General features: G+C 36.2%; 1 pseudogene; it reads left to right on the top strand.

Moving 5' to 3' along the window:
- LOC125777520 (uncharacterized) overlaps positions 1 to 22,523 on the top strand; it is a 91,209-nt pseudogene that overhangs the window by 20,817 nt on the left and 47,869 nt on the right.

Here is a 22,523-nt window from a genome sequence, read left to right as displayed (position 1 = left end):
TAGATCCACAAGGGCATCATACTGGTAACTGCTACGCGTGCAAGAACAAATTTGCAAGACTCAACAAAAAAAACACAGTTTACAAAAGTGTTCAATCTGCACAGCTACCAGTATCTCACTCAGAAAATGTTCCGATACCAAGATGTCCAAGTCCAACTGACAGATATATTTCGCCAACATTTTCCACCGAGCCTACAGATCTACTAACAATGTATAACCCAACCGAAGTTGAAAGCCCATGTCGTCACTTGGAGATTTCCCAAGCCCGTTTGAATACGATGGTACGACAGCTGAAATTATCGCAAAACAAGCGATTTGCCTAGCATATCATCTTCGTTCGGTAAATATATTGTCTAAAGATGTGAAGGTGTATGGATACCGCAAAAGACAGGAGGAGCTTTTAAATTTCTTTGAGGTTAATGGCGACAAAACTTTTTCGTATTGTAAAAATATTCCTGGTCTTATACAATACATGAACTGTGAGTACAAACCAGAGCAATGGCGCTTGTTTGTTGACTCGTCGAAAAATAGTTTAAAAGCAGTATTGATGTATGTGGATAACAAAAAAATCCGGTTCCAATCGCCATAAGCTCCAACACAAAGGAAACGTACGAAGCAATGAAATTAATTTTGGACAGAGTTCAGTATCAGCAGCATCGATGGAAGATATGTGCGGATTCAAAAGTGGATGAGACTTGTTAAATTTAATTTAAATATTGTGTACAAATTTATGAAACTTATTGATATCACTTATAGGATACAAAAAAAATAAAACAGCACACAAACATAGTTGTGTAGCTTTTTTAAAAAATACAAATTTTGTTAAGATTTTTTTCTAATGGTTAGTTCGCTCAGAACGTTGTCTTTGCTTAAGTTTCTTACTATTACAAGATGTCACTTAATGTATAAGTATCAAAGGGTAAATTAAAATATTGACGAAACGTGAGGGAAAAAACATTAAAAAAAATGCGTTAAATTTCAGTTTTTTCGACATATTGGCTATAAGGACACAAAAAACATTGATTTTGGGGTTTACAGTCATCTAAGAACTTAAAGACGGACTTATTCTGAGAAGCTTTGCCAAAGAAAGTTTACCAAAAAAGTCAACATTAAAAAAGTTAGAGACCGAAGAAAATGTGCCTTTCTCTTACAATGGGCCACTTTGATGAAAAACTTCAACAAAAATTTTTGTATGAAACCATGATTGTAGCTCAAAAAAGTAATGATGCAGTTCCATTCGTAGGACCCGAAATAGGGGGAAACCGTCGAATTTGGTCTTGTCTTTTTTTTTTTGCAAAAAGCTATCACAGTGTAATAAACAAACATTCATTCGTTTGTATGGGAAAAAGATAAGGGCTATTTTAAGGGGTTTTCCGGTAATTGTTCGAATTTTTCTTGCCGTAAAAACCATCCTTGAGCCTCAACGAACATTTTAGAAAAAGAATTTGCAAAATTGGTCCAGGCGTTTTTGAGTTATGCGCTTACCAACACATTTTGCGATTCATTTTTATATATAAGATATACATATACATATATTACCTCCCAAACAGCAAGGTGATATGCACAGTTTCCTCGGGATCTTTGCAGAGTAGCAATGCAAACAATAACGCATAGTTTTAGTTAAAACAAAAAACTTCCCGCGATACTTTCTCTTTCTTAAAATAAATCCTTAAGTACTCTGAAAAAATCTGAGAAAGCGTAAAACAAAGTTTCTCGGTGAATATAATTTACCTGAAATCTGTTTTGAAATATTGATGACTCGTATTGGTTTCTGCTCATTTTATTTTCTCAACTTTTTCTAATGCTATCGGTTCAAACCGCTTTTCCCCCAAGTTACCCCATCATTATTCATATATATTATATATATGTATTTGGTTACGCAATTCAAAAGAATTGGTCGAAAATTTTCCAAATAGTTTGCGTACACTTGTGCAAGCCGTTTTCGCAAACTTTCTAACAACAGTGTACGGTTGTAAACTAATTTGAAAAGGTACTGGCATTAATCGAGTTAGTGTGAATCGCAAAATGTATACCAGCATAAGTACACAAGCTAGTAACGGGTGGGCCATCTAACGTTTTAAATTTGAATTATCTATATTTCGACATTGGAAACGTCAAATAGCATTCGGAAAGTGACAGATATTCAGTAAAAGGTCTAAAGTTTACGAAATGGGTCGCCGCCCGAGCCGTCTGCAGTTCGCAGATTGGGCAGAAGATCGTTTGACCGAGGATGGTCAATTTTACCGAAAAATCATCTTTTTGGACGAGGCTCATTTCCATCTCGATGGTTACGTTAACAAGTAGAATTGTGGCAATTGGGACAGAGAAAACCCGCAGGTAATCGTCGAGAAGCCAATGCAACCAGCACGAATCACTGTATGGTGCGGATTTTAGTCTGGTGGAATCATCGGCTCATTTTTCTTCGAAAATGAAGAAGGAACCGTAACCATCAATGGTGAGCGATATCGCGCAATGTTAATCGAATTCTTCTTCAAGAAAATTGAAGAGGAAGACTTGTACAACATTTGGTTCCAGCAGGATGGCGCTAAATGCCATACAGCAAACGCTACACTCAATCTTTTACGCCCTATATTCGAAATTTAAAATTTTATATGGCCAACCCTATATTTGCTTTCTTCGCATCGTGTTCATACATTTCATACACATCTTGCACATAGTACCAACTCACTACCAGGTGATGATGTAAAGTACGCGTTAGAGAATATGCAATACCGGATCCGTCATCTGAAGGTGTCACATTACGTAACTATGCAACACCTAGCTATTCGTGTACAGAGCATCTGCACGTGTACGAAGCAATGGAGAGATGAAAATGTGAAAATAAAGTTTTCATAAATATTTACGACTCTATTAAGGCGGAAAAGGCGTAGCAACATAGGAACCGCGAGTTTAAGAAAACAAAACAACAACGCCAAAAGTAGATTTAACAAAACACGTGCAGCATCGGTAACGTCAGCTGTACTCTAATGTCATGTGGCGCATAACGTTGTGTGTTCTAAGTAGAAAGCCCACTTCTTCTTCTCTTCCCCATCACATTTACATAGAGTGTACGGGAAGTAGTAAAGTGCAGCGTTAAAAGCTGTATAATTAATAATATGATTGACAATGGTTCTCACCCAAAGTTGAATTTGGATTCTAACCCCAGCCATTCACTGGCATTCGGGCAAATAATTTTAAAGCAAATGTATTGGGTAATTTTCAAAGCTTCGAGCCAGTAAATTTTTTTTATTTAAAACAACCATATTTAATCAAAAAGCCGATACCTATTAACTTTAAAATATTTATTTTAGCTTTAATTAACCAACAGCTCTCAGCACTTTTAAAAGAGAAATTTTTGGTAGACAAACCTACTTTGATGCCTTCATTGATTTACTATATTTTATAAATTTATTTTAATAAATGAAATTATTGCTAACCCTTCTCATTTTCAGCTGTAAACATTTTTTGTTGATTTGGTTTGATCAATTTTATTGAAATGCAATTTAAAGGCGGTGGCAACCCTGCTATAGAAATACTTTCATATGATGGCTTTCGTAAAGCTTTTCCCTTTGTGCTGAACATTTGTATGTATAGTCTTCACATATATGTGTCTTCTTCTTCTTTACTGGCGTAGACACCGCTTACGCGATTATAGCCGAGTCAACAATAGCGCGCCAGTCGTTTCTTCTCTTCGCTACGTGGCGCCAATTGGATATTCCAAGCGAGGCCAGGTCCTTCTCCACTTGGTCCTTCCACCGGAGTGGAGGTCTTCCTCTTCCTCTGCTTCCCGCGGCGGGTACTGCTTCGAATACTTTCAGAGCTGAAGTGTTTTCATCCATCCGGACAACATGACCTAGCCAGCGTAGCCGCTGTCTTTTAATTCGCTGAACTATGTCAATGTCGTCGTATATCTCGTACAGCTCATCGTTCCATCGAATGCGATATTCGCCGTGGCCAACGCGCAAAGGACCATACATCTTTCGCAGAACTTTTCTCTCGAAAACTCGGAACGTCGACTCATCCGTTGTTGACATCGTCCAAGCCTCTGCTCCATATAGCAGGACGGGAAATATGAGTGACTTATAGAGTTTGGTTTTTGTTTGTCGAGAGAGGACTTTGCTTCTCAATTGCCTACTTAGTCCGAAGTAACACCTGTTGGCAAAAGTTATCCTGCGTTGGATTTCTAGGCTGACATTGTTGGTGGTGTTTACGCTGATTCCAAGATAGACGAAATTATCTACAACTTCAAAGTTATGACCGTCAACAGTGACGTGAGTGCCAAGTCGCGAGTGCGACGACTGTTTGTTTGATGACAGGAGATATTTCGTCTTGCCCTCGTTCACTGCCAGACCCATTTGCGTTGCTTCCTTGTTCAGTCTGGAGAAAGCAGAACTAACGGCGCGGGTGTTGAGGCCGATGATATCAATATCATCGGCATACGCCAGCAGCTGTACACTCTTATGAAAGATTGTACCTGCTCGATTAAGTTCTGCAGCTCTAATAATTTTCTCCAGCAGCAGATTGAAAAAGTCGCACGATAGGGAGTCGCCTTCTCTGAAACCTCGTTTGGTATCGAACGGCTCGGAGAGGTCCTTCCCGATCCTGACGGAGCTTTTCGTGTTGCTCAACGTCAGTTTACACAGCCGTATTAGTTTTGCGGAGATACCAAATTCAGACATCGCGGCATAAAGGCAGCTCCTTTTCGTGCTGTCGAAAGCAGCTTTGAAATCGACGAATAGGTGGTGAGTGTCGATTCTCCTTTCACGGATCTTTTCCAAGATTTGGCGCATGGTGAATATCTGGTCGGTGTCTACTCCTAATAATACAAGGTCTGTCGCAAAAGAAACAGGACTGTTAAAAAAAACAACAAAAAATTAATATTTTTCAAAAGTTATGTATATTTTTTTATTCAAAGTAGTTTCCTTGAGCTTCGATACAGCGTTTAGCCCAGTTAATTAGCACTTCAAATGAGTGTTTAAGGTAATTTTTCGAAATGCTTTTGAGAATATCGGTCGTCGCCTTTTGGTTAGTTGAAATGTCCCGAAACCAATATCCTTTCATGGGCAAATGAAGTTTTCCAAATAGGTAAAAATCACAGGATACCTGATCAGGTGAGTAGGGTGAGTGATTAATGATTAATATGGAATCGACCGATGACACAGCGCATTATCGTGCAACAGGCGCCAGGACCCTGCCACACGGTATTGTGGTCGAGCACGATGAATGAGTGACAAAAGGCGCTTCATAACATCAAGGTAAAACACAGCATTAATCGGATGGCCAGGTGGGACGAACTCTTGGTGTACAATACCCTCGGAATCGTAAAAACAAATCAGCATTGTCTTTATTTTTGACTTGTGAATACGACTTTTTTCGGTGTTGGCTCTCGTGCTCACGACTTCTTGGAATCGCTTAAGCCACTCATACACATTACTACGGGATATGCACTGATCACCATAAACTTTTTTTATCATTTGAAATGTTTCAGTAAACGTTTTCCCAAGTTTAAAATAAAATTTAATATTTGCTCTTTGTTCAAAATGCATTTTACGACCGATGACCAAAAGCTGCTGTCACTTTTTGATCGATAACATCGATTGTAGTTATCCAATTGTCTTAAAATTTTTACGAAATGTCAACAAGAAATTAGGCTTTTCATTTCATATATCCGCCAATAGGTTGCGCTACGAGAAACAGTCATATTTAAAAAGTTCTGATTCTTTTGCGACTTTCCTTGTATGACATGAGCAGCATGAACAATATTTACATGCAAACAAATTTACCCACCAACACATGCAGATTCACACGCGCATGCTAATATTCTTAAGCGCAACACAAACAGATAACACATTTTCACAAATAAACACATCGCACATACATATGTACGAGTGTACTACCCACAATCACTTCTTTGGATGCCTTTATTAGCGGTTGCATGTACAAACACATACATACTTGTATATATGTGGTAGTTACTAGCCACGCTGGTAATTTACTGCTACCTACTTGCAACACCCGACCGTTACATCAATGGTATTATCATTTCCTAAGAAAGAGTGCAAAAGTGCAAAAAGGTGAACAGATAATTATGCTTTAGTAGCTTAAATACTGTTTCGATAAGCAGTATTACTCATACGTTCATACACATATACAAGTATGTATATATAAGGTGGAGGTTAAAATTATGTATTTTTCACTTAACACTTGATCTAGTTATCACAACATTCCAGTTCTGAGAAGCAACACACCGAGTAACGGGAAAAGTTAATCTTTATTTTATTTGTTGTTATAGTTATAGTTACCGGAAGTCCGGAGTTGTATCCCAATCGTCGCGGCGAAGTGGTGCAAGGGTAAGTTCCAGCAACCACACACATATCCACATATAAAGCATCGACACCTATGAATATAATTTTAAATATTTAAAAATTTTTTATATACATACATACGTACTCGCACAGACACCTGCGTCGCTGTTTAGTAAAATATTGCGCTTCACCATTAAATGTTACGTATACGCCACCGGTGTGCTGCCTTTCACCACATAATAAGCAGGGCTGATACAACAAATAACTGTGTATGCTCACTGCTGGCATCTTCGCATTACAAGCGCTTCAGTTGCTTACCCGCTTCCTGTTCGTCGATCTGTTTGCGTGTTCTGACCTATTAGTAGCATCTATCAATGGCTCCTGGCGCTCGGCTGTGCCGTTGCTGCTGTGAGGCAGCTACGATGCGCAACCAAGCGCGGTGGTGAAGCTGGCATAATCGATGAAGCAGATGAATAACGGGGTGACGAAATTAGTACAATAAAAATAATGGAAGGGAATTAGCGTGCGTAGGTTGTAAAATATTTTGCAGTACGAATCCGACCCTTTTCTTCCAATCTGTATAGCTATAGAAGTTCAAAAATAACCCGAAAAGATAACAAATGTAAAAAATTAAATTTAACTGAGGAGAGAGTTTTATAATTGAAAAATTTAATAGGATAATTGACAAGTTTGTGCTTGATTACAGATCTAGAAAGTGAGTGACTAAGGCTAAATAAGCAGCCAAAACCCCCATATTCCTTTGAATAATTAACCGGACGGTTTGTAACTAAATAAGATTCACGCTTCAACGAATAACTTAGAGGCTTTTCGATAATATCGTCTTGAAAATCCTAGTAAGATATTCACGGCTAATTCAGCGGCATGTCCCACCATCACTTCAATAAGTTACAGCTATATAATGGGAATGGTTACTTGTAAGGTGGAAATGTCAATCTTCGAACCATAAATTCCGAAAACCTGACCATACAATGCAACAGTCGATTGGATATAACTTAAAACTCTTAATTTTTTCACTGGAATAACATAAAATATATTTATAAGGGTTCCATATTAAATTCATTCAAAAACTGCTCATACTAATCAAGCAGAGAGCTTTATAAGTGCTAGTTTTTATTTGACTTGAGAAAGATTTAGTTTCCGTTTCTTTTCCTAGTATAAAACAGGAATGTAGTATGTATAAAGTGATCAGTATTGGATTCCCATATCTACAGACCTTCTACCCCGAAAAATGTCCTACAGTCTTCTTTAGCAGATATCTATAAGTTCCGGGGAGGTATTTGATGACGAAGGTTTCTGTTTGTCTTGTTTTGGCATCCTTTGCGATTACAATTAGCAGAAAGATTGGATTGTTGGACAGCTGCAGTATTTTGCACGATAGGATATAAAAATTTATTTACTTTAAAATTGATAGCTAGTTTCGCAAGTATAACCATTTACTCTAGATTTAGTATCGAATTTGTTTTGCAGGTCAATGGTGGATAGGTAAAACATGGATTTAAATTCGTTCCTAATCGCAAGGCATTAAAATAATATATAATTTTATAAATGTATGTTAATTGTTGGTACTTTTGGGTTGTTCTTGAAGAGCCTGTTGGACGTTTTTCTAACAATTCCAATCCTTTCAAATTTTAGCCTATTTGCGATAACTACAATCAATACTAAATGAAAATTTTATTAGTATTAAAATTAAACTATAAAGAAATTATAAATTGTATCCACAATATTCTATTTGTAAGAGACGATATTTTCATTCATTTGGCTTCATTCGTCAAGTTCCAGTTCTGCTTGTTTCCAGTGCCTAACTAGCTTATCGTCATTCGAAATCATTTAACAATTCCGCCCAACTTTCTTGTAAAAAGAGGGACACGCATACACTTACATACAAACGCATATCTTGTCCTGAGTGCACATCACCATATTCAAACTAATCAAACTTTGCCTTCATGTACATTTATATATAGTTATTTCTCTCGGGTAATTCAAATAAGATTCAATTACCATTCGCGTTGATACGTAAGCAACAATCTTAATACAAATATCGATTTCTACGTCAGTACAACGGCAAATTATCTCAGTAACTTCCAATGATTACTTTGAGAAAGAAGGAAATCATTTCCAAGGAAGCCAGATAGCGACTGACGGCTTAAATGCTAGCGCTAATACATACAGGCATAGTTGGTTTTGTATGTGTTTTCTCACAGTGGCCTGATAAAGGATATTAAATGGATGTCTGTACTTTGCTGCAGGCGTACATAAATTTTATACTCTAAAACTAATTACGAATTTTCCGCCAATTTCTGACAATAAAAGAAAACTGATAAAAGTCGTAAAAAATAGGGTAATAAAGATGGTACACGCGGATGTGTGTTTATGTAAGCGACTTTATAAATTTTTTTTTCGAGCAGTTGGCAATAATTGATTTATTACTATATTTTTGGTTTTGCACAGTGTTTACTTGTGTCTTACCATAAAACCCTAAAGTTCCTTTGTTTAAGGATTAATTAAATTTAATACAGTCCTGAATAAAATTCTTGTGAAATATAATTTTAGCACTTAATATTTTTAATTTTTTATACCAAGCAGAGAAACATTAATTTTTCATTGAAATTTTTGGTATTTGAGTCAAATTTTCGATGACTCGTTCGAGCATTTCGACAAGTAACTGCTCCAAGTCGTTCATCGAAGCGGGCTTGTCTACATTGATTTTAGACTTTACATATCTCCACAGGAAAATGTCTAACGGTGTGATATCACACGATCTTTGTGGCCAATCGACCGGCCCAAAACGTAAAAATGCGTTTTGCTGAAACCAAATATAGACCTATGATTCCATCAGCCAACAAACCACACCAAACCGTTGGTTTTTCTAGATCAAAGGCAGCTATTGAATCTCTTTATGTTGCTCTTTGCCAAAAATGTGGTAAATTTGCTGATTTACATACCCAGTGAGTCAGAAATGGCCTCTGTAATAGTTGCGCACCTTTTACACCACAAAATACTTTTCCAAATGAAATAAAACTTTAATGTATATGCACACGCGTGAAGTTGAGCAAAAAGATGGGGAATGTTCCAAAGGGGTTTATTAAAATGATTTGACAAAAGTGGAATAAATTGTATAATGTAAATGATGTAGAACTCCGGTCGCACGTGGAGTGAATAACTCGCGAAAAAGATGCGCACTAATCGAATTGGCCGAAAAACGAAAAAAATCGCACAGGCGTACAAGTCGCTGTGAAGGTCAAAAGCGAAGTGAAGTTGCGATCTCCTTGTTTGTTCCTTTTTCTCCCTGTGGTGTGTGCGATCAGATGGTGTGATGTGGTTGGTTAGTGTACGTGTATGTGGGTGTCGATGTGTGGTGCTTTTCCAGGGGCTTTAGTGCTTGCACAGGATGCATCTTCTATGCTTTCAATTTAAGATCTCGGCAACAAATGCGCCAAGTTGTTCCATACGTTAATCCAAGTTGCTGCGAACTGCACCGAATCGACATTAGTTCCACAATACTGAACTAAAATAATATGACAGCTCGACACGACTCTTGCATGATCTGCCAAAAAATGCTTTTAAAAAAAGTTTTTATTGCATAAAGGGATATAAAAAGACAGTTTTCTTGGTTTTTGTAAAATACAGCAATATGTTGAACTCGTCCGATCTGAACAATATGTTCGGAGGTTGTAGATACCTTTAATAATAATCTGTGAAAAATATCGTTTCCATACATTGAGTTGAGTTAAAAATGCAATGGATGAAAAGAACGTTTGTACGGCGGCCTTTTTGGATGTGTCAAAAACTTGGACAAAGTTTAGCATTCGGGTTTCCTACTCAAATTGAAATACATACTATCTAAACAATATTGCTAAATAATTGCATCCTACTTCCGACCTAGTAAGACAAAAGTAGCAGCAAATGTATTTCTTAACATCCGGCTTTTAACTATTTCTTCTAATTAATTAGAATATAATTGTTTGTTAGTATTTTATTGTTATATACTATGTTAGCCGATTGAACTATTTTTTTATTATTTTACAATTATACGTAGTGTGTAGAAATAAAATACCAACAAACTTTGTATGGAAGTTACATGTAAAAGTTTTTCGATACTGGCGGTTCCGACAAATGAGCAGTTTATATCGATATCTCAAAAACTGAGGGTCTCGTATATATAGACACCACGGTTAAATCAACACAGCTTGCCACGCTAATATTATATATATTTACTTTATAGAGACCCCAACGTTTCCTTCTGGGTATTACGCACATCGTGTCCTAATATCTTTACATTGTTATTTTTATAATAAGATTAAGTTATTTATTAGTTAAAAATTTCGAATATTTTAAAAAGCTTAAAATATGTATAGCAGAATTTCAGTAAAAACTGAGAGAGCAAAATTAAACTATTTTATTTACAAATTATGCATATTTTTGTTCCTTTTTTCCTATTGATTTTATTAAACGCACCAAAAGAACAGTGACAGTTTTAATGATTATTTACCTCCGCGAAAACATTTTTTATACATTACATATTTTTGAAGAAATGGAAATATAATTTTTTAAGTTTAACTTACAAAAACAACAATTAATTTCACATTCTCGTCCACACCAAACGTTTTTGTTGAAATTGTTCGCTGAAAAGTTTCCTTAAATTATGCACTTTCAATTGAAATTGCTTTTTCAAGTGCTGTAAAACATGGCGAAAGCAAAAATAAGGAGAACGTGCGTACGCCTAAATGTATGCAACGCTTTACTGCTTACCTTAAGCACTTTATCCGCAGTTGTTTTTCCGAGCCGAGCGCCGACTCGCATACAATTTACACATTATCTCAAACGCCTTAAATCATTTCGAAGCGCCAACGCAGGATGTTTTCCCACGTTTTGGCTGTCGTTTGTTGGGCGTTCTCCTTTTAGGCGCTTTCAATATTTTTTTCCATTAACCTTTTTTCCATTAATTCAAGTTAAGTGAATTTTGTTAAACTTCCAATTCTTTCTTCTAACGTCTCATGTATTTTGACATCTTTTGGCATATACTTGTATATATGTTTTATATTTAATTCATCAAATGTTTTCTTTCTATTCCAGTCCCTACTGTGAGCGTGAATATCGCGATAGCCGCCTGCAAACGCGTCAGCCATACGCGTCAGCCATATATAAAACTGTATTTGCAGAATTAGCAATTCGTGGTGGATAGACAGAGGTAAGTAGATGAATGGACAGTTGAAGTAGTATTTGATATCATTGGTAAATATACAAAAATATTTTTAAGAAACAATTGCTTGCCCCAGTTTGAAAAGTCCAAGTTTGTGCGTCACTAGTGTTGTTAATATGATTCCTCCCAAAATCATAAGCAGTAACAGGTGTTTGCTTAGACTTGTGGTTTTCATTGAGGCAATTGTTAGTCGATTTCCACTTAGTTATGCGTGAAGATTAAAATTGAGTTTGGGGTCCATAGTTACTCCCAATCAACAAAACTACCTACTTGTTCCAACCTAAAGTTTTGTATTGCGTATGATCTACAGAGCTACGTGAAAAGTACATCGTTTTACATTTTTTAAGGTTCAATGGCATGTCATTTCTATCACAGCAATAAACTAGGTTATTTAAGTCTGTTTACAACTGACATCTTTCCCTATTTGGAGTATACGTTTTAAAAAGTTTTACATCGTCAGCATATAATAAAACTTTTAAAAACTTAACAACAGATGATATGTCATTAATAAATAACAAGAACAGAATTGGACCAATTTGGCTACCTTGAAGAACGCCTGAAGGAACATTGATTATGTCAGAAAAAGTATCGTTAAATATGACTTCTTGAGTGCTATTACTAAGATAAGAAGCAACCCATTTTCGAGATATTGGTTGAAAACCAAGAAGATCAAGTTTATTCAAAAGAATTGAATGGCTTTTTTTATAAAAAGCTTTACTAAAATCTGTATATACACTGACTCACACTATAAATGGGACACCCCAAAAACTGTTTGATTTTTTAACTTAAAATATAAATAGTAAGTACGGTATGATAATTTTTTCAAAAATTCCTTTTTATTTCAAATAAGACATATATATTTTATTGATATGAAGAAAAAAAACCAAAGTTTATGCTATAACAACAACAAAATGAACATATTTACATTTATTATGCGTTCAATGCAACTCACACTCGAAATGGGACAGTTTGTAAAGTTAAGAAAAAAATTAAGTCTGCGGGAGTTCAATATCTAGTGGATTTTCCTTTCTTATTTAAGACCTCTTGGAGACGACGTGGCATACTTTCCACAAGATTTTTGCATACCGAAGCTTCTATTTGGCTCCATTCTTCTTCCACGGCTTTCTTCAGCTCTGATTTAGTTTTAATATTTCTTTTGGACAGTCTTTTTTTAAGTTCTGCCCATAAATGCTCTATGGGATTAATGTCGGGGGATTGAGCAGGCGTACAAAGTACTTTTGGGCAATTGTAGAGCAACCAATTTTTAGCATTCCAGGATTTATGCTTTGGGTCGTTGTCTTGGTAAAACATAAAACAATCACGAATCCCAAGTTTCTCCGCGCTGCAATGAACATTTGCTTTCAGAATGTCTATATATCCTTTACCATCTAACACTCCGTCTATAAAATGCAGTTTTCCAACCCCATCCCCCGACATACAGCCCCAAATCATCAGTGAGCCACCACCGAACTTCACTGTTTTTTTTATGTTTTTGTCGTCCAACTCTTGGCCAGCCATTCTCCATACGAAACGCTTGCCGTCCGATCCAAAGATGTTAATTTTGGTTTCGTCAGTGAAAAGAACCTAAGAATAACTGAAATTCACAACAGGTTTCATAAATCAAGATTCAAAAACAGTTTACCTTACGCCAAAAAGAAAAGTCCTTATCTTGATATTTCAGAGCAAATTCCATTCTTTCTTTCTGGTTTTTTTGTGATATCAGTGGTTTTCGACGAGGTATTCTAGCGTTAAGTTTATTTTGTCTAAGTAATCTTCGAACTGTTTCTGCACTTACTTCAACTTTCTTTTCTTCTTTTAGCTGTTTTTGTAACTCTACAGCAGACAGATATGGGTTATTTTTGATTATTCGCAACAAATACCGCGCACTTCGGTCGTCAATTTTTCGTTTTGTACTTCTGTCAGGTATTTTATTACACAAGGTACGGGTTTTTTTAAAGCGCTGAATAATGTTAAATACAGTAGATTTTTTTTACCTACAATTTCGCCTATTTCCCTTATAGATTTATTACTTTCGTAATTATTAATTATAATTTTCCTTTCTTCAATTGTAGTGCGAGGCATTTTTCCAATTTTAGTCGCTGATAATCTGATTATGTTGCCAGTTAATGTACTACTAAAAGCATTTTCAATTTAAGTCCAGTTTCTAGACAAAATAACGGTACTATGACGTGCCGCAATAACTGTCCCATTTCAAGTGTGAGTTCCATTGAACGCACAATAAATGTAAATATGTTCATTCTGCTGTTGCCATAGCATAAACTTCGGTTTTGTTTCTTCATATCAATAAAATATATATGTTTTATTTGAAATAAAAAGGAATTTTTGAAAAAATTATCATACCGTGCTTACTATTTATATCGTAAGTTAAAAAATCAAATAGTTTTTGGGGTGTCCCATTTATAGTGTGAGTCAGTGTATAAATTCAGTATTATTATGCTCCCTAAAGTCTGTTGATGCATGTGATACAAATTCAAGCAAATTAGTTGTTGTAGATTTCCCTTTACGAAAACCGTGCTGAGAACAATAAATTAGTGGAGATATCCGGAAGGTTATGTCGTTATATCGTCTGTTATAATTGCTTAAAAAAATTTGCTATTCCCCTATAGTTTTCAATAGATGACCTAAATCCATCCATCCAGCCTTGCATAAGAGATGAATTAAATAGTTTTGTTAGGGGTTTGTATATATATGTGGCAAATTTTTTAAGAAATCATTAGGGAATCATATCTGAGCCATAACTAAAGGGTTGTTCTAACATATTTAACTGATATAAGACGTCTGCTTCGGAAATGGTAGGTGCATTAATGACAGAAATCGGACATAACTTGTGCTGATGCGGAACATTTTTTGGAGATTTTGGAGAGTAATTGGACCTAAAGAATTCAACGAATATATGAAAAATGGAGTAATTGTCACTGAATATTTCATAGCAAATCAATTCATATAAATTTAAAATATTGTAGTTTCATTAAATGGGAAGCACTAAATTCAATATTGCCACTGTAATCTGGCCAAGTTACTTTAGAAAGTTCGTAATTAACCTTCTTAAAAGTAGCTTTCGCAAAGTTGAACCGAGAATAAAGGTCTTGTGTATTATTATGAACAAAGTTGGTTATGATTTCGATATTAATTTCCAAAGTCCTCTGGCAAAATCAAAGGATCATGGGACAACAGAGAACATTGAGGCATTAACAACGTAAACCAGGTCTAAGAACTTGTCAACTTTGTTTAAAATTAAACTAATTTGGTTAAGACCCAACTCCGACATTTTATCTAAGAACTCATTAAAACATAGGCGAATACTAACAGGAACGATGTAATCATCAAAAGATTTCCATGATACACATGGTAAACTGAAATCTCCCAAAACAATTATGGAATCAGTATTATTAGCGATTGAGAAGATATTATTTATTAAAGAAGCATGCTACATATATGAGGCGGTATATAAGATAAAGTTAAGTAGATATGGCCACTATTAACTAGAGATGAGCGATATTGCGATTTTTAAATCACTGTGATTTCAGTGATTGCTATTTTTAAATCACTGTGATTTTATATTGCTACTTTTAAATCACTGTGATTTTATATTGCTATTGCGATCGCAACTAAGTCGACGTTAAAACGGAGACCTTTTGTTGTTGTTGTAGCGGCAGATTCTGCCGAATTGACAGTGTTTGGCCGAATACAAGTCCGGGTCCCGTCCAGTTACGTACACCCGACTGTCGTGGGAACGACTGAACCTTTTGTCGTTATTGGCGGTAAATTCTCTTTTGGTTCCTGTAATTCGAGTCAAGTTTTTACGCCTTTCTTTTCACTACATTTTCGCAAATGTTGGAGCGGTTCGGCTACCTGAAACTTAGAGCTTATTGCATAGTTCATTTGTATGTTGGTATGATCCGCTTTTAATATTTTCAAAGAAAAACTATAAACTCCATAATCCATCAGAATGTTTTGAATACTCGCTAATAATATTTCCAAGACCAAATTAATAACGGGAGTTTCCTAATCTTTGGGAAAATATTAAAAACCCGTAATTTTTTTATTCCATATTTTTTCTGAAATTAATTAGTTACAATTCTTGTTTTCAACACAAAAAGCTTTCAAGTTTGGTTTTAACAATAAGTAAAATTAAAAATTTTATTAAAACAAATTAAAATATTTCATTTAGATTATATTTCATCTACCACTTCAAAAATCACACTTCACTTCTTTTCCTTGATACATTTCCTGCCATTATTAAAAATTATAAGAACGTTACACTCAAAACTTCAAACCGCTATGACGCAAAATAGCATATACGATATATACAATACCCTGAAGAAAGTTGTTACTTTTCTGCTATTTGCTATTGTGATCGTAATTCACAGGTTCGAACTGCTATCGTAAATCACAGGTTCGAACTGCGATCACAGTTTCGAACTGCGATCGCAATCACTGGTTCGAACTGCGATCACAGTTTCGAACTGCGATCGCAATCGCAGTTCATAGAAGCGAACTGCTATTTATAAAAAGTGATCGCAGTTGCGATTTGCGATTTTTCAATCACAGTGAAAAAATCACCGGTAGTGAAATATCGCTCATCACTACTATTAACGTAAATACGAATGCACTTAAATTCTATGAAGTCTGCATGCGGAGCATCGACTTCTTCAGATGGAATTGAAGAATGAACAGCAAACAAGACACCACCTCCTTTTCTATTCAGCCGGTCATATCTAAAGATTTCGAAATTTTAAAGTTACAATTATTGTTATTTAAATACAGATCAGTATGTTTTGTATTAAGATCCCTAACATTTTGATAATAAATACTCAGCGAATTATTGTTAATCAGCTTTTTGTATCAACGGGTTTTCTTAGCATCTTAGTGACAACTACAAGGGCTTATCACGTTGTTTGTTTTGGTTAGGAAGAATCTTGGTGTACAAGCTTACAAAATCCAACTTTTTACAAACTGAAACTTATGTAACAACCATCAAGTGTGCGCGTTTAGTAAATCCCCATCCCAATTGTTGAGATGCCGTTATGTTCTCAAAAAGTCACGGTTTGGTACGCTCTTCGGGCAGGGGAAATCATTGTTACATACTTATTCAAAAACGAAACTGGCTATAATGTTATAGTCGATTAGGAACGCTATAGAGCAATACTCGAAATGGGGGATGTTGATGTGGACGGCCTTTCACTCCAACAAGATGATATTCAATGCAGCCAACAAGATGATATTCAATGCAGCCAACGAAACAATTATTTCAATGAAGTAAACTATGGAAATTTCTTTGTCCATATACTTAAGTAAACATAGTCGACAGCTAAGCCCTTCGGCTGGTATAGTTTTAAAGAAGCCTTTAATATAATTTTGGTGGTATCATCTTCCCTTTATCATAACAACCACTATTCATTATTTGATGCAAAGCGAGTCACTATTCCTAAAGATTATAATCGCAAACATGTTACCGAAACACCGAAAATTAAAACAAAGTTAACAGTAGGGCGACAATATCAGTAGGATAACTAGACCGAAATAACTTCGAGCATATTTTTAATTAATAAAAACCTAATACGATCAATATTTCAAAACTTAAATACTTTACTTTTTTCAAATTTACTAAAGAAAGGCAGATTCAAAAAAAAATTAATAAAAAACTGTTTTAAACTACTACCGAAGTGCAAGGTCTGACCATACTTCAAGACATAAGTTATTTTATTTCATTAATACTATGAAACTACCTGACAAAAGAACATGAACTAATCCTAAAGTAATGAGTACCCACCTTAAATAAAGGTTTGAAAGAACTTTTATAACATAAAATAAACTTTTTATAATAATATAGATACTTATAGAGCAGTGGCGCTCAACGCAAAAAAAATCCAAACACGCGTGTTTGAATGATAATTCTGCTACTGCGAAAAATATCACACGCACACGAAAGCGGCTGAACACGTACGCTAGGTCTAGACAAAGAATCGGCGTTTGTTGCTGTTGTTCTACAACAAACATACAAATTTGTTCAGCGTACTTGGCAGCGAAAACGTGTAGTAGTATTTGTACAGCGCAAACGTAAAATATAGTAGTATTGAGGCGTGCGCACCACTGTTATAGAGGGATACGCTAGGTCTGAACTAGCTTCAAATGTGTACTTAACTATTATACGTAGGTCCCTATTGCCCTATCTTTGCTAGTGTGTGGACTCCACTTAAAGGTTCACGACCCTTCCGCCATCAAAACAAGTAAAATCAATTTGTTTTGTTGCTTTAAAAGCCACGAAAAGTGAAACGCAATTATTTGAAAAAAAAAGTTGACTGTCGACCTGTCACCATTTGTCACCATTTGTCAACATTTTTATTTTTTATTTCGAGATACGAATAAAATCAGTAAAATTTTAAGCTTCACAAACCCTATGCATGAAATTTGCAACCAAATCTAAGAGCAGTAAATCATCACTGCGACACATATTGCAAAAACAGAAACGAGATGAAATGCTGCAACTGCTGGCTCCATACCTGAAAAATGTGTGTATGTGTGTGTCTTGGGGTTTTGGCCCTTTTGTATGCCCAGCATAGTCCACTTTTAGACCTTAGGATGTCACCAGCACCCTATAAATGCTGCAAGCACTCGCAATGCATCTCGCCTCATCTAACACGAGTGAATGTGTGCTAATGGCGTAAAGGATTCGCGAGGATTCGCGAACAATGCCAGCTGTCACGGCGTATGAGCGACATTTCTGTGCATTTGGCATGCGGCGGCCCTCCCGCATTGATATACGCCAAAATTAACACAAAGTTAACACTCGGCTCGATTTTGGCTGAGCAAATGCAATCGGCAGACGGCAGCACTAAAACGGCAGGCGCAGCGACTGCTGAAAAAAATTAGTTGCACAGACAAGGAGAGAGTTAGTGTGTATGTTTGATATACATACATATTGGGTTTTGAAGAGCACTATACATTAACTATTTGCATAAACTTACAGTTTTATGTATATTGTTAAGAACTGTTCGTATTTGGAAAGCCAATTTGATAGCTGAAGAAAGATTTGTCGTTTAATTGTTTAAGCAAGCAAATGTGTGTATATGGCGGGTTTTTCAATAGGAATGCTAACGACCAGGGACGCCATGTTTTTTCTTGCTTTTTTGCCATTTCCCTTCACTAAAATTTGTCATTTTCTATTGGAAAGATATACGATCCAACAACAAGTCCAAATTATTAAAATTTACTACCGAAATACAGTGGCCTCAACTTTAAGAGTGCTACGTCCAATATATGGTCGTCATAATCGTCCTATGAGATCAATAATTGAGCGTCTAGTGGAAAAAATTTAATCCACAGGAACAGTACCAAATATTCTCGTGCTAGTGAGACAAGGAAGTGCACGGAGTCTTGAGAATATTTCTGCCGCTAGCGCATCAATTTAGGAAGACCCTAATTAGTCTCTCACATGTCGTTCTCAAGCGTTGGGCATCTCTCTGACGTCGTTGTGGCGAACTTGCCAAAAAGATCTTGGCCTACAGCCTTACAAAACCAAATCAACGCAAGAACTGAAGCCGCTTAACAGCAACAACTCGAAAATGATCCGGATTTTCATCGAAAAATCATCTTCAAGCGATGAGGCTCATTTTTGGCTGAATGGCTTCGTCAAATAAGCAAAATAATAATGTATATCATTGTCAGACATCAATCCACACGTACTCCATGAGTCACCAACTCATACCGAAAAATTACGGTTTGGTGTGCTTTATGAGCCGGCGGCATCATTGAGCCGCACTTCTTCCATAATGATCAAGACCGGTACATTACTATGACTGGGAATCGCTACCGCTCAATGATAACCGAATATTTTTGACCCGAATTGGATGAAATGGACTTGGACAATATGTGGTTAGAACAGGACGGCACCACAATCCACACAGCAAATGTCACAATCGATTTATTGAAAAATAAGTTTGGTGAATGCGTTATCTCACAAAATGTCCATTCAATTAACCGCCTCGATCGTGCGATTTGACGCCGTTAGCCTGTAGTGCTATGCCAAGTCAGTGGTCTCTGCCAACAAGCCAGCGTCGATTGATGAACTTCGTACGAATACCGAAAGTGAAATTGCAGTAGTATGGGCCCGTTGAAGCTATAGCTTCTACATACAACAGTTCGTATTGGATTTATTATATAGATATTGGAACCTAAGCTCTATTAATCTTTTTCTAAAAAATATCTAGAAATATCTTTCAAGTCACCAACACCAATGCCTTACCAGCTTAAAAGTGGTCCATAATCCTTAACAAGTATAACAATAAATATCCATTTGATACATTGTGTATAAAATTTTTTCTGTCAATTTTATATTCTTATGTTATATAAAATAAAACCCTTATATTGTTTTTATATTTCCTAAATTTACTTGATACGTTAACACTATTTTAGTTAATTTTTATTTACTTGAATGAATACATATTGCATTCTAGTAAACTTGCAAATTTGAATTACTCAATACATTTTCTTTTTCCTTTTAGTCTGATTTTTATATTTTCTGACTGACGACAAAAAATTGCGGCGAGTGGAAGTGTGCCAAGAAAATTCTAAAATATCTGAAAGTGACTCCCAATTTTTGAATAACGTAAGCACAGGGGACGACTCATGGATCTTTGAGTATGACAAAGAGGTACTCTTCCGGGTAACAGAGGGCATGCACCTGCGGTGAAGCCTTCAATGCTTGGAAATCGCGCTAGCAGTGCTGCAACGACGTAAAAGGAGCCTATTTTGAAATTTTTTAAAAAATTGGTTCAATAATTTTTTTTTAAATCGACTCAGTCCTCCACGCAATTGCTGTAACGATAGTTAATGAAAGGTTCCGCTCTAATTCCTTCGCGAACCGATAGAGGGAAGCTTTGTCCTTGATGCATAGTTAACAAAGGTTCAGTTGTCGTTGATCTTTTGAAAGAGAATCACGTTAAATGCCATGAGTGCTAAGTACGCGACGCGCTACGAGGCTGTGTGCCTTTGCATCCACCCGAAAGGTTCCAAAATGGCGCAACCAGCGGCTGCTAAATACAATATATGAGAAAGTCGAAGGCATTTGTACAGAAGTGGATACAGCGATATATAGTGGCTAAAAATGTCGATGATTTACCAGAACGTGGTTTGTTAGGAAAAGTGAACGAAAAAGATGAAAAAAGGATAGTGAATCTATTTTCGCGGAATCCTGCTTCAACACTGCGGCAAGGACAAGAAAAATTAATGACAAAAGGTTTAGAAAAACAATGAAGAAGCTTCTGTTGACTAAAAAATTTGTGACAAAGCGACTCACTTTGGCGCATAAAAATATTGATAGAGATTTTGAAAATGTCATTTTTACTGATGAATGATATAGAACACGTTCTTTTCTCACGCAAGCCTAGTCAACTTCCACCAATAGGCTTGTTCAGCGGACCGAAAAATATGGAATAAAGGTGCATCTTTGGGGCTGATTCTCAAAGCAAGGATTCGGGACGTTGTACCTCTTTACTGACAACCTAAATGCCGAGAAATTGATAAAAATCTACAAAAAGACTTTACTGCTATCTGCCAAACGATGGTTCATCAGATAAAATTAAGATTGGATTCTGCAGGAGGACAACACTCCTAAACACCGCAGCAAGCTCTGTGGAAAACTCAATCTCTCAGTGGAAAACTCAATCTGGCATCGTTACATTGGATTGGCCGTCGCAGTCGCCCGATACAAGCCCTATTGAAAATGTGTGAGCATATGTTAAACAGAAGCTTCGTGGAAGACGCACATACACTTTGAAGCAGTTGTCTTACGAAATTCGTCGGATCTGCAGATACTTGCCACTAGAATACGCCGTCAAATTACTAGATAGCATGCCTCGCAGATGCCAGGCAATTATAGACGCCGGTGGTGATTTAACATATTACTGACCAAATTGCATCATTGTTTGTAATGTATACAATGTATATATAAATATGAAAGTTTCATAAAATAATTTATTTTTATAAATTGACGACCACGGTCTTACTTGACAGACTGTAAAGTGTTCGATCGATTGCAGTGACTCAGGCATTATGGAGTCAATGCTTTCGATATATGTATAGAGCTAAATATTTGCGATCACCATCAAAAGGCAGAACTAATTTAACGTCTTGCATAAAAAGTCCTCTTTTTCGCTGTTTTCAGCCATGTTTGTTTTTGTTACACCGTTAATATTTTATATACTCAAACACTTATACAAGTTTTCTAACTCTTCATTAAGTTCATTTATTTTGTTCTCTCTTTAGTCAGAAATTTAAAGTTTTTAACTTCTCACTGCATCAAATGTAATAATAATACAATACATTGCTTTGAGCATAACACACTCTCGTTTCTTTATTGCGTCTCTTCGTATTTAATCATTTTTGTTTTGGATTAATTTCTTTCACTTCATACTACTTCTAATTCCACTGTTTTTATTTTTTTTTATTTATGCCGAGTGGCTAGATGAGTTAGCGCCCCCTCCTCAACACACGTCCCTGGACGATAACTCATGACCTCAACACGATCCACACATGAAGACCACACATGAAGACCACACACGAATACATCACATATGAAGACAAAGCAAATGGCAATACCATACCGCTATCCCGTTATGCAGCGTACTCGCCACTCAGCAGCCCTTAAAAAGATCAGCAGTAACGAGCAACGGCCCCTTTTTGCGATTCCCGTTCGTGGCGACAAGTCTTTTTTCTCCGGCGGTCTACAAGTGCGAAGCGAGTGACGACCACAACGTTTTTTATACAAGTGAACCCTTTTTAAATAAAAGCGCATAAAAGTGTTTTCGGATTTCCACGCGCAAGTGTATAAAAGTGTTTTCCGAATTCCACGCACAAGCGTTCAAAAGTGTTTTCAAATTTTCATATACATGCGTTCAAAGTGCGTGCGGATAATCTCCTAACCCCATATACATATATACGTTCAAAAGTGTTTTCCAATTTTCAATATATACATC

This window comes from Bactrocera dorsalis, chromosome 3 (assembly GCF_023373825.1).
Source record: "Bactrocera dorsalis isolate Fly_Bdor chromosome 3, ASM2337382v1, whole genome shotgun sequence".
Taxonomy (NCBI): Eukaryota; Metazoa; Arthropoda; class Insecta; order Diptera; family Tephritidae; genus Bactrocera; species Bactrocera dorsalis.
The sequence above is the reverse complement of the archived record's forward strand: the minus strand, read 5'-3'. Positions and strand labels throughout refer to the sequence as shown.